Raw genomic sequence first — 7,729 nt, forward strand, 5'->3', positions numbered from 1 at the left:
GTAACTATCCTATTGAAATACTCACGCTATTTAATACTGCTTTGAAATTATAAATAAACGTTTCTTGTAAAAATATTTTAGCATTTTTAGGACTCAGCCTTATTTTTTAGCGTTTTCTACAAATGTTTCCCGACTTAAAGCTGATACCAGTAAACATTTCTTGCATGTATTTCTTTGATCTGACTTTAGGTAGGTTTACTGTGACACTGTGACAACACGATGTGTATATTCTTCATGGTTTTTTTATTTACTTCCAAAATAAGTTGCTTAGCATAACTGGCAAAAATGATTCAACTCCCTAAGTGATTGCGTACCTGGATTCCTTACTGTGAGAACAGGCCTCTCCTCTACTCTTCTCATAAGTATAAGATTTCCTATTAATTGTCTCCTCCTCCTGTCTTCAATATTTCTCCTTTAAATTCAAGACATTTTCTGTTCTTCCAACAAAACTGATTAACTGTTTGGATTTGTTTATAACCTCACATATTACAAACATAAATACTTACTCCAAAAAAGCTGGTGAGTTTATTTTTATGTACAGCTGTTTTTGTTTTTAAATTTGTTTTCAATGTAATTCTTATGGGGGAAATGCGACCTTTGAGAGCGTCTCGTGCCCTTAAGAGCAATGGCAGAACGCCTAACAGAAAAATGGAAGAAACCTTTTTGTGCGACGTTAAGGGCCAGCAGCATGTGTCTAAGGAGGACAAGGAAGAAGTGGAGGACCCTTTTAGAGAGTTTGAAGATGGGGCTGGAGTACCAGTTATTTATTAATTTAAATAGCAAATGTTTTATTATTTTTCCATATCAAAATTGTGAGTTATATTATTTAGTATTAAAAAAATTTACAAATGACTTAAATGAATTGATATATTTACATTCTTTCAAAATGTAAACATGGAAAATTTGGAAGGCCATGGGGCGTAGCCGAGGGAAATGTGAAAATTAAATGATATAATATTGCATTGTCTTCCATTTGGGAGCTATATGTTTCAAATTTCAAGTCTCTAGCTCATCGGGAACTTTGTTTAAAATTGATATCAAAATTTGTAGGAAAGCGACTAGCGAGCTAATAAAAACAAGCCCATTGGGGCGTAGCACAAGGGAAATTTGAAAATTAAATGATATAATATTGCATTGTCATCCATTTGTGAGCTATGTTTCAAGTTTCAAGTCTCTAGCTCATCGGGAACTTAGTATAAAATTGATTGCAAAATTTGTACCAGACAAGAAATAATCGAGCTAATAAAAAACTTTTTAATATATAATTCTGAGCAATTTGCAGACAAAACTCTAATTTTATTTATGAAGATTTATTGTTTGTTTGTTTACTCTATTACTGAATTATTAATTATAATTATGAATCTTTGATTCTCAATTCTCATTTTTACTGTATAGATGATGTTTGCATTACATTACCACAAAGTTATTGGTTTTTGTTCTGTCATACTGTTCAATGCAAACACAAGGTTGCCTGCATATTCCAACCATGGTAAAAGTGTGTAACTTATTCAGTTATATGCTAGTTTGACTAGCCAGAAAACCGGGCTGACACTAACAATGACAGTTTTTTACTTTCCTAACCCTATTTTCACAAGGTCAGTTTGTGTGGTATATTTTCCAGGGTGGCTATTTCAGTGACATCCATATCCATGTTAATCAGACACAAGAACAAACACTGAAAATCTTCAAAAATATTGTTCAAAATGGTTCTTTGTGCTGGAAATATGTAAACACCTTACCTACCCTATGTTAAAAAAATCTAAAATCGTATAACTCATTGAGCGAAGCTCTTATACGTCGACTCTTATGCATTTCGTAATACGCAATCTCCTCCAAGATGGCTGAAGTAATCATTTTCAAATTTTGCATGGTGATAAAGACCATCGGTGAGTGCTAACAACTATATGGCGTTAAAAAAACTCTCTAAGGAATCCCCCCCACTGGCTCTAAAAATTTTTATGTAATCTTTATGGAGCAGTATTTGACACAAAAACAAAGACACAAGATCAGCTGTTGACATATTAAAGGACTTAACTGAAACGGCTACTTTAAAAAAGGTCGTAGGTAAAAGGAATTACTGTAAATGTTATCACCGATATTAGAACAGAAACGGTATGGTTCATAAACATAAAAAATGATGTCACTAGCTTTTTACTATAATAATAGTTGTTTTATTACAAATCCAGTTATTTTATTATAATAAACCTTTTAATTGGAAGTCAACTATACTTTTTATACTAAATAAATTGTTTTTAATTTAATTCCCTCATCAGTAGATTGAAATATATAAAAATAGTCACACAATGTCCACAAAATGTCAATATCAAGCAGCTGATTCGAATCCTACGTGGTGTTTTCTAGTTATGTTTATTTTTTTTACTCGTATTATGGATACTATAATAAAAAGTGTTCCAATAGTTACATGAATAACGAAACCCGGTTCTTATAAAAAAAAGTTGACCCATAAATTGAACTAGGTATATGTTGCTCGAAATCGAGCAATCGCAAAGAAGTACATAAAGGAGCTATTTAAAAACAAATAACTTGTTTAAGAACAAATATAGGTTATAAATTCCGATGAGTTTAAAAGAGTCAACTCAAAGATTACGTAACTTATGATAATACTCACAATGTACTTACCAGTTCAACATAATCAACATTTCTTGTAAATATTTTATCATGTTTCAAAAGCTGATCTGGCTTTTAGCATGGTGGAAGGAAAAAACATAGGTGTGCTATTCCCGTCATATTCTGACGTCACTTGGATTGCAAACAAAAGATCACCTGATTATAACTGTCAAATTAGTATATGTATTTGTTTTGATTTGGTTGTTATTGTTTTTATAATGTGTGTTTTTATAAAAAATACCCCCGCCGCAGCAAACCTGCCGTCTAAGCGAATTTCCATTTGGCTGAATTGATATGATTTTCAATTGGGTTCTCACTCTCTAATTATTTCCCTAAAGAGAAAGTTTCTTGAACAACTTCACGTTATGCTCTTTCCAATGACACCAAAAACATGTCAATCGGTTCAGTAATTTTGGAGAAGTAATTGTCACAAAAAACCTGCTTGTGTATTTAATAAGTATAGATTTAAAAAAATTTGGTACATCAATCTCCTTAAAACCAAATCACAAATCCTTCAATCACTCAAAAGTCACAATAAATCATTAATAAAAACACAAAAATTAGCTGTTATAAACTTTAGAATATTGTTATGCCTTTTTAATAGTGTGTCATCAAAATATATAAAAAAACAACATTTCATTTCATATAATTTTATTCATTTCAGTACATCAATACAGGAATAGCGATCTATACTATATAAAGTTGGAAATGATTAATTTACCAAGTATCGAAATATAAGAAGGTTTCTACTGACTTATACAACCCCATAGAACAGGCACCCTGTTAGTTAAGTATCAAGATATCTCTTGTTACCCAAGACAAGGTCAGTTAGTGAAAGTAATCATTTTAACAAACATAATAAACGGTTTTTTTTTTACCAGGCAGAAGTACAAACAAATATTAAAAATGTAAGAAAACATCTTCATAAAAACAATAAAATTATCTTAATTTAATAATCTAAATGAGAATAGTTATTTGTGCAACTAGTGAGAAAAGTGAGCAATTGACTCACTCGAGAGAAATCCTTACTCACGAGCCGTAGGCGAGTGAGGAATGGTTTCTCGAGTGAGGCAATTGTACTTTGAACTCGAGTTGCACATTATACTTTTCCTACAGTTACCATAAAACAAATAAATTGGTGAAGAAACATAACCTATTTTTACACAGAAGTGAACTTTTAATATAACATTAATTTAATGTGAAGTGACAAATACAACAGTACAACAGCTGACCAGCTGATTTACAGCCAGTGCTGCCAACGTATTTCGCGCGCATACGGCGTTGCCTGCATGTTACGCGCTCACTATTTCGTGCCTTCACGTTGAAAATCTGGAGTGAGACAAAGTAATTAGAGTGAGACAATGTTAACATTGTCTCACTGATGAGCGAATTGGCCACTTTGCTTTCTCAAATCAGTGAGAGAACATGTACATTGTTAGGTAACTGTAGGAAAAAAAATTTAAATACTGATGTTCAAAATAAATGTTAAACTAATCAACATAATGGATCCAAACTGATTTGTCTCCACTTCTTCAGCCTCCTCTCCCCCAACCTCCATGCCTCCATCGCCATCCACCCTGTCATCAGGCCTGGATATAACAGAACAAAAATTAATATTAAAAACAGTATTCTGAACAAAGAGTCTTTTTATGCATACTTCTATCATTATTTAATGTAGGCTACTCAGTGGCGTACTGAGGGGGGGGGGACGGTTTGCACCAGGCCCCACACCAACATAGGCCTCCAAATCAGGGCCGTATTCCCCTAACAGTGGACACTGCGATTGCCAAGGGCTTCAGCCTGGGAAGGGGACTCACTTGGGGCCTCAAAAGAATGCTTTTTCTCTTGGAAAATTAATTTTCCCACAATCTGTTAGAATTAGGGGGTACAATAATCCAACTTTGTCTTGTATTCTCATGATAGCCGAAAGCGTCTGCAATGATTGTGTGATCGAAATTTACGACTACCAGCGATCGCGGGTGACGATAATCAGGCCTCGCAACCGCGAAAGATGTTCACGATTGCTCCGAGGATGCCCACAATTTTAACCACTGGCGACCTTGGGAGATGAAGATGATGACCCTGCAATCACGATTTGGTCATAACCGAGGACAATATTGTTTAATTTTGCCACAATTGCAGTAAACGTTTGGATCAATATATAAGAGCCGACCCATATAACCCATTTTGTATAGGACAAAATATAATGTACAGAGTGTGGCAAAATTATCTGACAGTTTTCTTTGCTGCCCTGTCAGGCGAGTGACTGGCGAAAGGTGGTGGGGATAGGGGCGCTTCAAGGCCTACGTGCGGACATTTTTAGTTGCCATTGAGCTGGTCATCACTGAAACAGAAGAGTATTTTGAAGGCTTTTCAAGTTTGTAGGGTACTATTTATTTGGACATAATTTGAACGAGGTTGGAGAAACTTTAAGATAAGTGTATAGAGCTAAATAAAATTAAATGAAATGAAATGAAATGAAAAATCCTTTATTTTTTCAGGCAAAGTTAGGGCCACATGGCCCTTTCTTACACTTAACCTGACATTAAAAATATAACATAAATAATGTGACATAGGGATAACTTAATCTAATTAAACATAACATATTTAACAATTCAAGTACCTACATATCTAAAAAAAACAAAAATTTAACAAATAGAAAAACACATTCACACACTCTCGCATACACGCATCAGCAAACGCGCAAGGTAACAGTAGCCCTAGGACACGCCAGCCGAGACCATCTTCTCAAAATAGAGCTTTTTCAGTGCCGCCACAAACTGGGAACGTTTTTCAATGGTCTTAATGTGTTGGGGTAGGCCGTTCCACAGACGACAAGCGGTAACAACAAAAGCCCTGCCATAAGCTGTGGTCACATGATGAGGTATACGCAATGTGATCGAAGAATAACGAGACATTCGTGAACTACCCTGAGACACAAATTTAAAATCGGATTTGAAATATTTTGGGGAGCCTGTTTTCAAAATTGAAAAAACCAATGACAAAATTTTAATGAATCTTTGATCATTTAATTTCAGGATGTGTGCCTCAAGGTAGTATGGCGTGATATGCTCCATACGTCGCAGACCATAGACAAATCTCAAACAATAATTCTGTGACCGCTGGAGCATACCCGCCTGAGTCGCAGTCAAGTCATTGATCAATGAGTTGCAGTAACTGAAGTGGGGTAGTACAAGTGATTTGATCAAATGTAGTTTAGTGTGTTGTGGTAAAAAATTCTGTAATCTTTTCAATGAATGTATGGAGGCAAAAACCTTTTTTCGTGTGTCCGTAACTGCTATGTCCCAAGTAAGTGAAGAGTTGAAAGATATACCAAGATTCTTGACATTGTCGTAGTATGGAAGTGCTTTGCCATTAACTGTGATTGGGTTTATGGAGTCTAAGTCAATTGAAGGTCGAAGTCGAGAATGGCTAATGACAATCGGTTTCGTCTTTTCGTGATTTAGTCTCAGTCCATGATTCTCAGTCCAAGTAACAATTCGGTTGACATCTTCATTGATCCTTCTGACACAGTCGTTTTCGTTGTTTGCAGTAAAATGGTCATAGATTTGTAAGTCGTTAGCGTACATGTGGTGTTTACAGTTGACCAAGGTCAAGTTTATGTCACTGACGTACAGTACGAAGAGCAGAGGCCCAAGGATTGACCCTTGAGGCACACCGCATGTAACAGTCACCCAGTCTGATCTCGTGTCACCAATCTCCACACATTGCTGCCTATCTGACAGATAAGATCTCAGCCATTTAAGAGAATTATGGGAAAACCCTATGGCCCGTAATTTCTGAACCAGCAGGTCATGATTAACACAGTCAAATGCTTTAGAAAAATCAAATAGAGTTAGAATCGTTCCTTGTCGACGCTCCATAGCAAGTTTTATGTCTTCAGTCACTCGAAGGAGTGCTGTCTCTGTACTGTGTGCTGTCCTAAAACCAGATTGATAGTCAGATAAAATGTTGTTTTCTGTGATGAATTCAGTGATTTGACAGTGAACGATTCTTTCTAGGCCTTTAGATAGAGCGGGCAAAATACTTATCGGCCTGAAATCCCCAACCAAGGTTGGGGCTGAGATCTTTTTTAGGGGACGGATAATGGCAGACTTCCAAGAAGAAGGGAAAGAATGGTGCCTTAATGATGCATTAAAAATGAGCGTGATAGTTGGAAGGATGGCATAGAGGATGTCTTTGATAAAACGAATAGGGGGGTACCATCAGAACCGACAGCATTGCTTCGGATTCTGCGGATAGCCATCAAAACATCGGACTGAATAACTGGTTTAAAATTAAACTCAGGATATCTCAGGTGTGGGGTTGGAGAGTTAACTAGTTCATTTAAGTAACTGTCAACTTGATGCTGGTTGGTATTTTGACTGCAAGAAGAAAAGTAAACGTTTAACTCATTTAGAGGAATGTGTACCGGTTGAGAATCAAATTGTTTCCCTAGCCCAAGACTTTTAACCTTGCGCCATAAAACATTTGATGGTTGCTTTTGATTTTCAAAAAGTTTCTGAATGTATCTGAGTTTTGAATTTCGTAGAAGCTGTTTAACTCGGTTACGATGATTCCGATATTGTTGTTTTAGTTCTAAATTGCTGGAGCGTCTAGCCTTTCTAAGTAAGCTATCACGTTGAGCCATCAAACTTTTAATTTCAGGGGTCATCCACGGAACAGGTCTTCGTTTTGTCACACGTTTTGAAACGATGGGAGCATGCTTGTCAAAGAGATTCAATATGGATGAATTTAGCTCATGAACCATTTCATCGACAGAATTTAAATTTTCAATGAAGTGCCACGGAGTTTGTTAAACATCTAACATGAACTGAGCAACATTCATATTTTTTAAATCCCGATATTTAATAAACTTTGCTTTGGGCTTGGGAGATTTGATTGAGTACACACAGAAAATGAGGTCATGTTTAGATATTGCAGGGATTGGAAGCTGCCCATGATGAATGATATCGTGGTCATTGGACACAACTATTAAATCTAAGAGGGTGTCAGAATTGGCAACATGATGTGTGGGATCGAGTGGTAGTACAGTTAAGTTGCACGATTCAAACATGGTAGTCAGCTGTCTGTGTTCAAA

The sequence above is a fragment of the Macrosteles quadrilineatus genome, unplaced genomic scaffold, assembly GCF_028750875.1.
Source record: "Macrosteles quadrilineatus isolate MER2022 unplaced genomic scaffold, UCM_ALF_1.0 Scaffold_5__1_contigs__length_97177068, whole genome shotgun sequence".
Classification (NCBI taxonomy): domain Eukaryota; kingdom Metazoa; phylum Arthropoda; class Insecta; order Hemiptera; family Cicadellidae; genus Macrosteles; species Macrosteles quadrilineatus.